The sequence below is a fragment of the Sorex fumeus genome, unplaced genomic scaffold, assembly GCF_029834395.1.
Source record: "Sorex fumeus unplaced genomic scaffold, SorFum_2.1 ptg000063l, whole genome shotgun sequence".
Classification (NCBI taxonomy): Eukaryota; Metazoa; Chordata; class Mammalia; order Eulipotyphla; family Soricidae; genus Sorex; species Sorex fumeus.
The window spans coordinates 22,446,825-22,461,095 of record NW_026606120.1 but is presented as its reverse complement, the minus strand read 5'-3'; the positions used below and the strand labels follow the sequence as shown (position 1 = coordinate 22,461,095).

The 14,271-nt window shown below is 40.8% G+C and overlaps 1 pseudogene; it reads right to left on the bottom strand.

Moving 5' to 3' along the window:
• The window catches only part of LOC130034947 (contactin-associated protein-like 3), a 159,129-nt pseudogene that overhangs the window by 100,135 nt on the left and 44,723 nt on the right, over positions 1-14,271 (bottom strand).

The window sequence follows — 14,271 nt, the reverse complement described above, 5'->3', positions numbered from 1 at the left end:
GAGGAACCTCCCAACATCCTTTATTTGATGCTCCCTTCTCTATCTGAGCTGCCTTTTCCCCTAGCGTGTGCTACTGTCCTCAAAGCCATGGAGTAATCCTCCTTGTACTTATCTCGGCTATTCTTGGGTGTTAGTCTCCTATTTTGTTACTTTCTGTTCCCCAGATGAATGCAATCTTTCTATGTCTATCCCTCTCTTTCTGACTCATTTCGCTTAGCATGATACTTTCCATGTAGTACCACTTGTATGTAAATTTCATGACTTCATCCTTTCTGACAGCTACATAGTATTCCATTGTGTAGATGTAACAAAGCTTCTTTAACAAGTCATCTGTTCTTGGGCACTAAGGTTTTTTCCAGATTCTATCTATTGTAAACAGTGCTGCAATGAACAGACAACTGCAGATGTCGCTTCGACTATACATTTTTGCCTCTCTGGGGTATAGTTCCAGGAGTGGAATTGCTGGGTCAAATGGGAGCTCAATTTCTAGTTTTTTGAGTATCATCCATACTGTTTTCCAGGGCTGAACCAGTCGGCATTCCCACCGGCAGTGAAGGAGGGTCCCTTTCTCGCCACGTATGCGCCAGCACGGGTTGCTTTTGTTCTTTTGGATGTGGGCCAGTCCCTGCGGTGTGAAATGATATCTCATTGTTGTTTTGATCTGCACCTCCCTGATGATTAGTGATGTAGAGCATTTTCTCATGTGTCTTTTAGCCATTCGAATTTCATCTTTGAGGAACTTTCTGTTTATTTCGTCGCTCCATTTTCTGATAGGGTTGGATGTTTTCTTCTCGTGGAGTTCAATCAGTATTTTGTATATCCTTGATATCAACCCCTTGTCAGATGTGTATTTGGCGAATACCCTTTCCCATTCTGTGGACTGTCTTTGTATTTTGGTCACTGTTTCTTTTGAGGTGCAGAAGCTTCTTAATTTAAGATAGTCCCGTTTGTCTATCTCTGTTTTCAGTTGCTTAGCCAGTGGCGTGACATCTTTGAAGACACCATTAGCTTCAATGTCATGGAGGGTTTTGCCGACTTTGTCTTCAATGTACCTTATGGATTCCGATCTGAATGACATACTATTTTAAAATAGTCAAAGGTTAGCTCTTCAGGGCTGGAGAGATAGCACAGAGGATAGGGCATTTGCCTTGCACGCAGCCGACCCGGGTTCAATTCCCAGCATCCCATATGGTCCCCCGAGCACCGCCAGGAGAAACTCCTGAGTGCAGAGCCAGGAGTAACCCCTGTGCATCGCCAGGTGTGACCCAACAAGCAAAAAAAAAAAAAAGGTTAGCTCTTCAAGCCTGTGTTCTCTATTGAACACTTATCTCGCTTGTTTATCTCTATGTATGCTTGCTTGCTTCATCTTTCAAGTTCATGTTTCCTTTTGAACATGTAATCTTTACCTTCTCCCCCCCTTTCAATTTTCTTATTTTGGGGGGAGGGGTGGTTATGCTCAGGGATCACTCAGGGGTTATGCTCAGGGGCCAATCATGGCTCTGCACTGAGGAATTAGTTTTGGTGGTACCTGGGGGACCATTTGGGATGCAGGAATCTAAACCAGGTTGGCCACATGCAAAGCTTTATCCTCTGTACTATTACTCTAGCCCTTGCATATTTCTAAGTAAGTATTGTGCAATAAAAACTTATCTTGTTTCACTAAAAATAAAGCCATAACAATCATTAAAGAGAAATAATTTCTTCTTATTTGAACCAGGCTGGATCTTTGGATTAAACAATAATTATTTTTTTTAAGGAACTATCAAGGCAATAGTTGTTAGAGTAGTCATGTGAATCAGAAGGACTGATGATTGTGAACTTCTGGATTGATGGAAAAATCAGAAACAATTATGAACAGCCACCCTTCAGCAAAGTATTCAGTATATTGGACCTACTTTAGTGACAATGAGGGCACCTCCGATTATGGTCATGTTCAATTAAATTCAGTTAGCTAAGAGAAAGGTGCTGGAGTGATAGCACAGTGGTAGGGCGTTTGCCTTGCACGTGGCCAACCCAGCCGACCCGAGTTCGATTCCTCCACTCCTCACAGAGAGCCCAGCAAGCCACCAAGATTATCTTGCCCACAGAGCAAAGCCTGGAAAGCTATCCGTGACGTATTCAATATGCCAAACACAGTAACAAGTCTCACAATGTTACTCGGCCCGCTCAAGCAAATCTATGAACAACAGGAGGACAGTGACAGTGACAGTGACTACAATGTAAAGAACTGTTTATTCTATAACTTTCTTTTTACCATTTTTAAAAATTTATTCAGCGATAGCACATCAGTAGGGCATTTGCCTTACACGCAGCCAACATGGCCGACCCGAGTTCGATTCCTCCGCCCCTCTGGGAGAGTCTGGCAAGCTACCGAGAGTATCTCACCCGCACGGCAGAGCCTGGCAAGCTCCCCGTGACGTATTCGATATGCCAAACACAGTAACAACGAAGTCTACAATGGAGACGTTACTGGGCCCGCTCGAGCAAATCGATGATCAATGGGAGGGCCTTTACTTACTTATTCCAAAGAGGATAATTTATAAAAGAATTTCTAAATGGCTGGCTCTATTTGAAAAAATTATTCATCTTTATACGTTACTTCTATATATAGTACTAGCAACTATAGGAATGTTAGAAGTTAGTAGTAAGTGAATAAACAGCTTTATATTAATTATTATTATTATTATTCTCTTTCAGCATATCTTTCTTCCACCAGATCCCAAACTCAAGCAAACTTATCTAAACTAAGTCAAATGTATTCAGTCATAAGGAAAACTTTGTAAAAGTGGAACTTGAATGAGGTAAAGGTCAAGCCACTACTACTGATTCACTTTCCAGAATTGAGAAAGAGGTCAAGAATAAGGGACCAAGGCTCAAGAGCGCTCAGGACAAGTAACCATAGAGAAGACTGATCCCAACATTGTACTGGTAAATTGGCAGAGATCATTCATCAGTCACCTAATTTTGGATTAAGAGTGAAAGTGAATGGTAATGTTTATTACTGTCACTGTCACTGTCCTCCCATTGTCCATCGATTTTCTCAAGTGGGCACCAGTAGCATCTCCATTGTGAGACTTCTTGTTACTGTTTTTGGCATATCGAATATGTCACGGGGAGCTTGCCAGGCTTTACCATGTGGGCAAAATACTCTCGGTATCTTCCCGGGCTCTCCGAGAGGGGCAGAGGAATCGAACCCAGATCGGCCGCATGCAAGGCAAATGCCCTACCTGCTATGCTATCACTAGAGATTCATCACTGCCAAGGGAGCCATAGGTTAATTACCACTGAAGATAATATAAATTATCAATCATTTCACTGTAGTACAATGAGTATTTAGTGAAATGTCTTTACAGTACACAGAAATGCTGACATTTAACACAAGGATACTCAGGGGATTCTGATTATTGTTGAGTATTCCCTATCTTTGGGGTATAAGTATGTCATTGAATAGAGTCCATTAAAAGAAATTTATTTAGAGCCTGTCTTTCAACTACCCCTAATATCAGGCACCAAAAAAAATGTGCATGGTGTGTTTATTTAATAGGTACAAGTAGGCATTGATGAACTGAAGGTTCAAAGCAAGGACTCAAATGGTTCTGGGGACCCTGCATGCTGGGTCTTACCCTGGCTACCCAGGTGGATGAAGGCCTCCAGAATTAAACCTTGATTCAGCAACTTGCAGTCATCAGTGCCAACATTGTAATAGACTCATCTCAGAGACACTGCTTTTTACAGGCAACTATATTATAACCAGGCTAATGGTCTGCATATCAACAAAACTCTATGAAAAAGAACATGTCTATCATCCTTTGATATGCTTTGTTTCCAAATATCTAGATTCCTCTCACAGATATTAATGAAGCCACATATTAATAGCACACTCATCATCACTTCTGTGCATCTTGAACATTTGTTCAACTTAACAATTGAAAAATGTCAATGATATATTAGTGCATGGCTGCTGTGTCATTAGATGAACTGTCCACATTGGGGAAATCAGACAATTGATGTATAAGGGAAAAGTAAAAATACAATGGCAAGATGACTCTTGGCAGTTGTACAAGAACACTCACAGCACTTTTCACTGTTAAAAAAAGAAATCTGAGCACCAACTATTGGATTTCAAAAAGAGACAGAAGAGATAATCAAGATTATAAATAAAAATCATAATCAAAGTGAGAATGAGTTAACTTTAGCTCTTCAGGTTTACTAAGCTAGATCTCAAAAAGTCATAAAACTTACAGTATTATCTTACTGATTATATATTTAAAAACAAGCCAAGACAATTTTAACTGCCTATGAAAATTAGGGATTACAAAGAAGAGTATAACAAAGATCAGTTTAAAAAAAATGCAAGGCAATATCTACAAAAATGAGAATCTGAGGGCAGAAGTGAAGCATTGTCATGATGTATTCTATCAAAAGTACTGTCACTTGATTTTGTAGATGATAGAATGTGCCTATGTATATTATTTACGAAAGATTAGTATTTATTTATATATTTATTTATTTTCATTTATTTTCTTTTTTGGTCACACCCAGCGATGCTAAGGGGATACTCCTGGCTCTGAACTCAGGAATTACTCCTGGTGGTTCTCAGGGGACCAAATAGGATGCTTGGAATCGAACCCTGGTTGGCTGCAAGCAAAGCAAATGCCCTACCTACTATTGCTCCAGCCCCAGAAAAGTTAAAGCATATACTCATTCGGCTTGAGTGATAGCACAGAGGTAGGGCGTTTGCCTTGCACGCAGCCAACATGGCTGACCCGAGTTTGATTCCTCCGTCCCTCTCAGAGAGCCCGGCAAGCTACCTAGAGTATCTTGCTCGCACGGCAGAGCCTGGCGAGCTACCCGTGAGGTATTGGATATGCCAAACACAGTAACAACAAAATCTCCAATGGAGATGTTACTGGGCCCGCTCAAGCAAATTAATGAACAATGGGAGGACAGTGAGAGTGACCCTTTTTTCATAGTAATAACTGATTGATATCACAAAGCTTTGAATCACTGCCATCCCATTGTTCATCAATTTCCTCGAGCAGGCATCAGTAACGTCTCCATTTGTCCTAGCCCTGAGATTTTAGCAAGTGCCTCATTGGAGGCTCTTTCAGGGTCAGGGAAATGAAACCCATCATTGTTACTGGGTTTTGGCATATCAGATATACCACAGGGAGCTTGCCAGACTCTGCCACATGGGCAGGATTCTCTTGGTAGCCTACCAGGTTCTCCTTAGAGTGAAAACTAGAGGTTTCTTCCAGGAACTTGGTTTTATATTCTCTGGATCGTCACCATTAATTATATTACACATCACCAGGGGCAGTTTGTGGGTGTGACTGCCAAGCTACTGGAAGATGGGGGATCTGGGTGGAGGAGGCCCAGTCCCAATCTGAGCAGGCTTGGAGGTCTCAGGCCCAGGTCCCACATACCTGGGTTCCACTGCAGTTCTTTCATGCATGAGGCTCATCTGAGTGTGTGGAAAGTGGTCTTAAGCATGGCTGTGGTTGGGTTCCAGTGGTCTTCAGCTGTTGGGGCTCTGCTTGGGGTGGGAATGGAAACTCAACCTGTCCACTTTCAGGGGCCCTGGTGAGGACAGTCAGGTGCGGGGGAAGGAGACTCTGTGTTGTTCTCTTCCAGGAGCTTGGCTTTATAGTCTCTGGATCTTAGCCATTGATGGGATTACTTGGGAACCGGGGGCAATTGGTGGGTATAACTGTCTAGCTAGGGGATCTGGTTGGAGGAGGACCAGTTCCATTCCAGCAGGCTTGGAGGTCTCAGCCCCAGGTCCCACACACCTGGGTTCCTCTGCCAGTTCTTTCATGCGAGAGGCTTGTCCAAGCGTGTGGAGAGTAGTCTTTGAATATTTATGAAAATTTCCTTCTCTAGCTATACATTTCATTAAATATAAAGAATGTTTAAATTTTAAGGATTTTGAAATTTGTTTAAATACTTTGAAATAGTTTTAAATCGTTAAAAATTTTAGAAAGTACTTTATTTTGCATCATTCAATATTATATCAAGCATTTGGCTTATTTATTTTATTGATTTAAATTTCTTTCCATTTAAATTATAATTATTGGATAAATTATTTCATTTTGAAGGAATTTGTTCCTCTAAGAAGCTGTATCAAATGAGAGATAGAATCCGGAGTTCTGATCTTTGTCAACGCTCAAGAATCAGGGACGCTGTCTCATTTGCCAAGACATCAAAAATCAGATGGGCTGGACACGTAATGAGGTTTACAGACAACCGCTGGACTAGAGCAATTACTGATTGGATTCCACGGGACATCAAAAGATCACGTGGACGCCCACCTACAAGCTGGTCAGACTTCTTCGTCAAGACCCTGAATGATCGGTTTGAGGCTCTGCATGTTCCTAGAACGAACGGATACCATTGGGCTACGCTAGCACGCAACCGGGATGAATGGAGATGTTACTGGCACCCGCTCAAGTAAATCGATGAATAAAGGGGATTAAGTGATTAATTGAAGAAGCTGTAAAATCTTTTAAACTATAAGATTTATACTTACAGATTTACACTTATGATGCATAAGCATAAAACTTTAGTAAATGATCTGGGCCTGAAATGAACCACGGTTAGCATGTGAGAGGACCAAGAAATCAAGGTTGCTGGTTGCTGGTACCAACCTGCCCTTCCTAGTGAATGCTGCTTCAAGAATCTTAGGAGTCATGTTTTATGTGCCTGTTGTCAATTCCTAGGGAAGATACTATACTTTCTGGTCAGGCTGTCAATTAATCACTCTATCTTCACCTTGATTCCAAACTTATTTTAAAAATAAATAATTATAAAACACTAAACAAAATATATAAAGGAGTGTTTTAAGACAATGAGAAATATATCTTTTATGGCATCTCTAAGCCTCCAGAGGACATGTGATTCTTTACTTCAATGTTCCTATGTATGGGAGTATCACCTTCAAAATCTTCATTCCACAACAACACTCTGGCTAAGGTGATCCCACTGGAATCAATCAAGAGATGATTGGATAAGGAAATAATGGGATATAAATATAATGGAATTCTGGACTATAAGAATAGAGAAAACCAAGCTGTTTACTGCCTAGTGGATGGGTGGGGGTTGTATTATGTTGAATGAAGTTATCCAGAGGTTGAAGAACAGGTACAGAACAATCTCTCTCATATGTGCCATAGAAAGAGACACATAGTAAGAGAATAACAATTGCCCAAAGGCAACAGAACCTGAGAAGTGGTAGGCTGAACTGGGGTGGGTGGGGAGTTAAGATGAAGAGACATCTGAGACAACAGTGGGGAGGGAAGTAGGCATTATAGTGGAGAGTGTGATGTTGATACATTATAGCCATAAAACCCTACTAGTAACAGTATTGTAAAGCACAGCACTTAAAATCAGTGTTAATAAAAGATTCACTGTTGGGCCAGAATGAGAGTAATACAAGGGGTAAGATGCCATGCAGGTGGACAACTGGTTAGATATCTGGCACTACATATTGTCCTCCAAGTACTGCTAGTACTGAATCTTGAGCACAGAGCTGGGCATAAACCCTGAGCATGGTTGAATTTGGCCCCAACTCGCAATTAAAATGCACTGAGGAGGTGAATTTTCCATGCTCCATCCATTTACTATGCTTAGGGTAGAGAGGCCCTGCTGGGGTTTTGGTAATCTCATCACCGGGCAAAGGGATCACTGTTTATAGCTGCTACCTACAACTATTGATATGCTATGCAAAAGTGACTTCTGTCGAGAGTGGCTAAGAAGTACTTCTTGGCGAGTTGCAGATCCTGGCTCAGGAGGACAAGGTGGGGTACCTGGCTACCTCTTATGGGCTTCTAGGTGCTACCATTGCTGTCATGATGCTCAGGGGCCGCACTACTGAGTCATCAAGCTCCAGGTCGAAGAAGAACCAACCGAGAAAAGGAGAATAATCCTGACATATGGCAGCATGATTAACACAGAGCATCTGGAGAGGATTGGCTTTAGGAACTTATAGAAAAGCAGTCAAGACTAGAGAGGAGAACAATGCCTTCCAATGCTGTCTGCACAGAGAATGATCTAGAAAACAGTAAGGAACCTGTTGAACAGACCTCATGACCTGAGACATTAGCAGCTTGTGAAACAGAGGCAGGCACCAACCTTTTGGAAGCTTTCCAGATAACTGTGATATAAAGGTATTGTAAAACACTAGTGTCAAATTTCTTTCTTTGTGCATATTTAAACAAGGCCACTTAGTAAATATGCACTTTGGGTCATGATTTTTTCAACTTTGTCCCCTCAAGATTGCCACTGACCATAGCATAATTGAAAAATATTCATTTTTAACTTTCATTTTAAAATATTTGTTGTCTTGGAGCCAAAGCAATAGTACAATGGGTAGGGTGCTTGCCTTGCACATGTTAGAGGCAGGTTCAATCCCATGCATTCCCATATTGTGGTCCCTGAACCCTCCAGGAGTGATCCCTGAGCACAGAACCAGGAGCAAACCCTGAGCACAGCTGGGTGTGATCCAGTCCCAACCCCACAAAAAATGTTTGTTGTCTTAAAATAAGCCGGATTACCTGTTCCTTTCACTTACCTCCCAAATAGTATGTGTCACCAAAATGAATCTGCCCATGTACGGAATGTGCTATGGAAGTTGCATTATCATCTACTGTCATACTCAGGTGACTCCCTCTAGTAGATATGGACACAGAATGCCACTGTCCATCATTTAGTGCAGAACCTGAAAGTAAAAAAAATAAGTTAAAATAAATTCCTGTAAACTCTTCAGATTTTGCCTCTAAACAGGACACATGCTTGAAAATATAATGCACATCTTGGATCATCTTGCAAAGGCACAGTGAGCTCACCCAAAGTCTGTGCAGCACATTTAGCTGCTTGGACAAAAGAAATCACAATCTGGAGGAGGGATGGAGTCTCTTGGAGAGAGACAGTAAGAAACGCTAGATGCAAGATTGTGGGGAAAGAGGTGCACATTATGCAATTAGGCAATGCACTTCGATTTATAGATTGACCATTGTTAGCTAGGAGGAAGGTACAGTCCATGCTGGTTTAATGACAGGTTGATCAATGAATTTGGTGATTAGAGGGTTCTCATATCTAGGCAAATATAATCTATCATTTACTTATATATTTTATAACCTAATTTACAATGTTCAACTTGCAGTATTATAGTCTGCATGCCCTCTGCCAAGACTGTAGCATTTGGCAGTCACTATCTGCTGTCATTTCTTGTATGGCAGTAAAGAGGCTCATTTCTTGACACTATCATTCAGTTACATTTGAAAATTACAGACATGTGACAGGAGAGATAGAACAGTGAATAGACTGCTTTCCTTGCACATGGTTGGCCCGGGTTCCATCCTCAGCACCTCAAATTGTTCCCCTGAGTCCAGTCAAACAGCATCCACAGAGTCAGGAGTAAGCCTGGAGCACAATTGGTGGAGGCTATTAACCCCCACCCTTTTTTAAAAAATGTGAAAATTATAGACAAAGAAGAAATGAAATAATGAAGGGGCAAAGAGGTAACAAGAATAGAGAGTCCAATTATTTTACATTAGAATGTGCAACAGCCTTTTATTGGAAAAGAAAAAGTTTTTATTGGAAAACTTTAGAGAGATGTGAAGGGAGGGAGAGATAGAGAGATGGAGAAAGAAATAGAGAGAAATATAGAGGCATGTTTTTCTCTCTCACTAGAAAGGGGGAAAAAAGGTAAGAATACTTTCAAGGAAGGATGTGTGAGCCATTTCACCAGAATGAGGAAATCCAGAAAATGTGTGAAATTCCACATCTCAGGCAGATCTAGGTGAAAGAGACTACTCCAAGGGCCTCACAAAAATGGAATTTTCATGATTCGTCCTAAACAATCATAAAATGAACTATTTACAGTGACAGGACATAGGGCTTATTTCAATCTTGTATTTATTTCAATCCACTTCACTAATATCTGGAGAGATTGTAACATAAGATATTTTATAAACTTTTATGTTAGAAATATAATTTTCCTTATTTCTGTGTACTGTTACTCCCTATAATAATCTTAAAGATTATTTGGAAGAATATATTATCAATTTTTGAAAAGAAGTAATCTAAGTTATAATAAAACATGAAAATTTGTTGAACAAGATGTAAAGTATTTCAAAACGATGCACCTATTTATATGTGAGTATACATACACTTGTACATATACATATTTTTAATGTGTTCATACTTAAACATTTATAAAAATAGAGTTAAATCTGAAAGAGAGGCTCTTAAATATTAAACTAAATTTTTGGATTAACAAAGTATGCTTATTTTTTATTTTGACATTTTTATATTTTCCATATTTTCCAAATGCCATAGTGTACTCTGCCAATAAGTATTATTTTTAAAAAACTAATGTTAGTTTATCCAAAAGAAGTCATTTTATGTTAATTATGTCTATGATATAATGTTTTTTTCTCAAAGTGATAGACTGGAAAATGATCATGAAGTTTAGTCTGGATTAGTTTAGACATTGCCACCAACTGTCCCATGACGAAGGAACTTAGAGTAAATGAAAAGTGAATGTTGCATCAGACATAAATAAACCAGTAAAGAGTAGTGGCCCAAACCACTCATCCAGGCATTTTTTTGTTAGCTTCTTGGAGGCAAACAATCCCACATTTCAACAAATAATTAAGGTCAGTTTCTCACACTGGCCCCAAACCATGCAAATCTTCGTCCTTTGTGCTGTAAGTGTTAATCAACCTTGGAGGAAACAAGGCCCTCTCTCTCTCATGGGGAAACACAACGCTTGATATGGCAACTGCAGCTTCTATTGAGATGTGGCATACGCTACGTCCATTCATATTTCAACTGCGAAAATTAAGCCAAAGGCAATGACTACATTCCCTTCTTCCCATGCTCCTGGACTCCATTAGAAGCACAGATGGTCACTGGTACTCAACAATGCACAGAGATGCTTGCTTCAATTAAGAGGGCTTAGGACTTGGTCAATCAGGGGAAATGAGTCACAAAAGAAACACCTCGAACTTTGTCCTATAGTAAGTTCTTCTCCACGTGGGGAGTTACTTTTCCTTTCTCTTCTACTTTCCAATAAACTTTGCTAGTTTCAAAAAAACAGAAAGTAACTTTATTCATTCATTTAATTAAAAACATTATTATCTAATCTGAGTTTATGCTCAGGTTATTAGTTAACCTCATTGGGGCAGACCCTGGATGATTAGATAATAATAGTAATAATAGTCTAGCAGTTTCATTGGTATGTTTGCCAGCTAATAACCTGAAAATGATATGGGCTATTTACAAACCTATCGAGTTAAAAGTCAACCTGTAAGAATTTGTTTCTAGTAAAACTGTTATCCCCAAGTAAAATATGATCATATATTTTCAGTAGATTGTCTGAAAGCCATTTCTATCTTAATACTACATACAGTGTTTATTGTCCAATTAACCAAGTAAATCCATGTTCTTCCACTGTTCTTCAAACCACCTTTTTGATTTTTCCTTGATTTCTGATTTCTGATTCCAACATGGGCTTGAGATCTAAGAAATGTTCCCAGTATAACCCAAAAGATCACGAAACCTGTTGACAATGCAGCTGTAACTATTTTTTTCAAGTCATTAAATCTTAATTTTATGCTTCCTGACACATTTACAGATTTACAGGAATGGAAAAGTTTGAAGTTAGTTTTTTGGAGATGAAGCAATAATATAGCAGGGTGGGTAATTGGCTTGCATGCAGACAATCAAGATTTGATAACCAACAAACCTTATAATCCCCTGAGCCCTGCCAGGAGTGATCCCTGAACACAGAACCAGGAGTAAGCCCTGAACACTGCTGAGTGTGGTCTCAAAACCAAACTTATAAAATTCAACTCCTCTATCAGTAAATACAATGGGTCCCATTCTCTTGACCCTGAAAGAGCCACCAATAGGGTAGCGTTAAAAAGGATGAGGAAGGATAGCCTCATAAAATCTCAGGGCCGACCTAGGCTGCCAATACGAAGAAGGACAAAAATGACTATAGTTTCAATGCACGTACGCCGGCATTGGATGCATCCATTGAGGACCTGATGGTGCAAGCACGAAAGATCAAGTATGACATCATTGGTCTGACCGAGACAAGAAGGCATTAATCACATCACGCCGTTTTTGACACTGGGGAAGAACTATTCCTCGGAACATGGACAAAAGAGGTGTTGGTGGTGTTGGTGTCCTTGTCAACATGAACTTGGCCATAAACATTGATTCATTAGAATGCCTAAGAACCCAAATCGGAAAATTTCACATGAACAGATGTGGCTCACTGCCAGCAGTATCTATCTTGGTTGTCTACGCACCAACATCCAATTATGATGAAGGAGAAATTGAGAAGTTCTACATGGAGCTGGAGAAGTCCTATAAAGAAGACCACACCTTCTAAAAGATCATTGTTGGTGATTTTAATGCCAAGATAGGACCGAGAAGATCAGCCATAAAACTCCACATCAGGACCCATGGCCTAGAATGGAACCAACAGGGTGAGAGACAGTCCGAGTTCATTGTGTTAACCAAGACCATCCATGATAACTCACAATTCCAAAAGGCTAAATCTAAACATTGGACATGGGAGTCTCCCAGTGGACGGTTCCACAATGAAACTGACCACATCATATTCAATCGATGGTTTTGCCTGACTGATGTCGCTATTGTCCCAAAATTCCAAATGGGATCGGTCCACTGTCACCTTCATGCAAAATTGTACTTCACAGAGGAGGGAGAAAAAGCTGCAAAGTTTAAGAAGAGAACTACCAGAACAACCATCAACAGGGAGCTCTTTGGTACTATTGCAGAAACATGGGAAGATGCCATCACTGACAACATTGACAAGGAATATGATTGACTGGTTCAGCACCGCCATGATTGTGCGAGGAATGCCAAGAGAGAGATAGCCACAAAAAGATGCCTGTCTTCAAAAACTCTCGAGCTCATTTGTCAATGTGGCTTGGCGCAAGCCTCAGGCAACCGCAAGCAAATGTCCAAACTCGCAAAGCAGTGAAGGGAATCAATAAAGGAAGACCTCCAAGAGAGAAGAGCAGCAGTGCTGGCAGATGTGGCAGAAGCTGGGAAAAGCATTCGCAATGCCCGCTTGTCTTTCACCAACTACAAGACCAAGATGACTGCCCTCCAACGTCCTGATGGATCTCTCACATCTTCCAGAAGGGCAATGGAGAAGATTATCCAGGACTTCTGCTCGGATCTCTTTGATAGCCTTGTCCACCTGCCGACATACCAAATTCCGCAGGATGGATATGTCGTTCTCAATGTTGTCCCTTCCGAAATTCAACATGCCAATTCATTGGTAAAGAAGTGAACAGCACCTGGCCCAGACAAGGTCAGTCCTGAACACCTGAAGAACCTGCCGTCAGTATTCATCAATACACTGGCTCGGCTCTTCACACACTACCTGTGTGAATGCAAGTTTCCATCCCAGTGGAAAAACAGCAGGACTGTACTACTGTACAAGAAGGAAGACATCCACAACATTGGCAACTATCACCTAATCTGCCTGTTGTCTGTCGTCTACAAGCTGTTCGCTCGAGTTATCCTGAATAGGATTGGCAGAAAGCTAGATGAAGGACAACCATGCGAACAAGCCAGTTTTTGAAAAGGATTTAGCACAATCAACCATATCCACATGATAACCAAGCTCACTGAGGTTTCTCGGGAGTTTAACTCTTTCTCACATTCACCAATTTAAAGAAGGCCTTTGATTATGTAGAGACAGAAGCAGTCCTCAAGTCCCTAGCCAAACAGGGCGTTCAAAGTCAATACAGCAGGATCCTCCATGAGCTGTATTGTTGATTCACTACCAGGATCTCACAATTCTAGAGTAAGGTGATCATTGACGTCAAGAGAGAGGTTCGGCAGGGTGATACCATTTCACCGAAACTCTTCAGTGCCACCCTCGAGTACGACATGCAACAACTGGAATGGGAAGGAATGGGAGTGAAGATAGATGGTCTGCAACTACACCACCGCCACTCCTTTGATGACATCATCCTTTTTTTTTATATACTATACTTTTTTTTTGTTTGTTTATTAGTGAAGCACCATGAGGTACAGTTGTAGATTTACAAATCTTTGTGCCTGAGTTTCGGTCATACAATGATCAAATACCCATCCCTCCACCAGTGCCCATTCCCCCCCCCCCCCCTGCCTCTGTGGCAGAGCATTCCCCTTTGTTCCTTCTCTCCTTTTGGGTGTTGTGGTCTGCATAAGAGGCATTGAGTGGCAATCATGTTCAGTCCA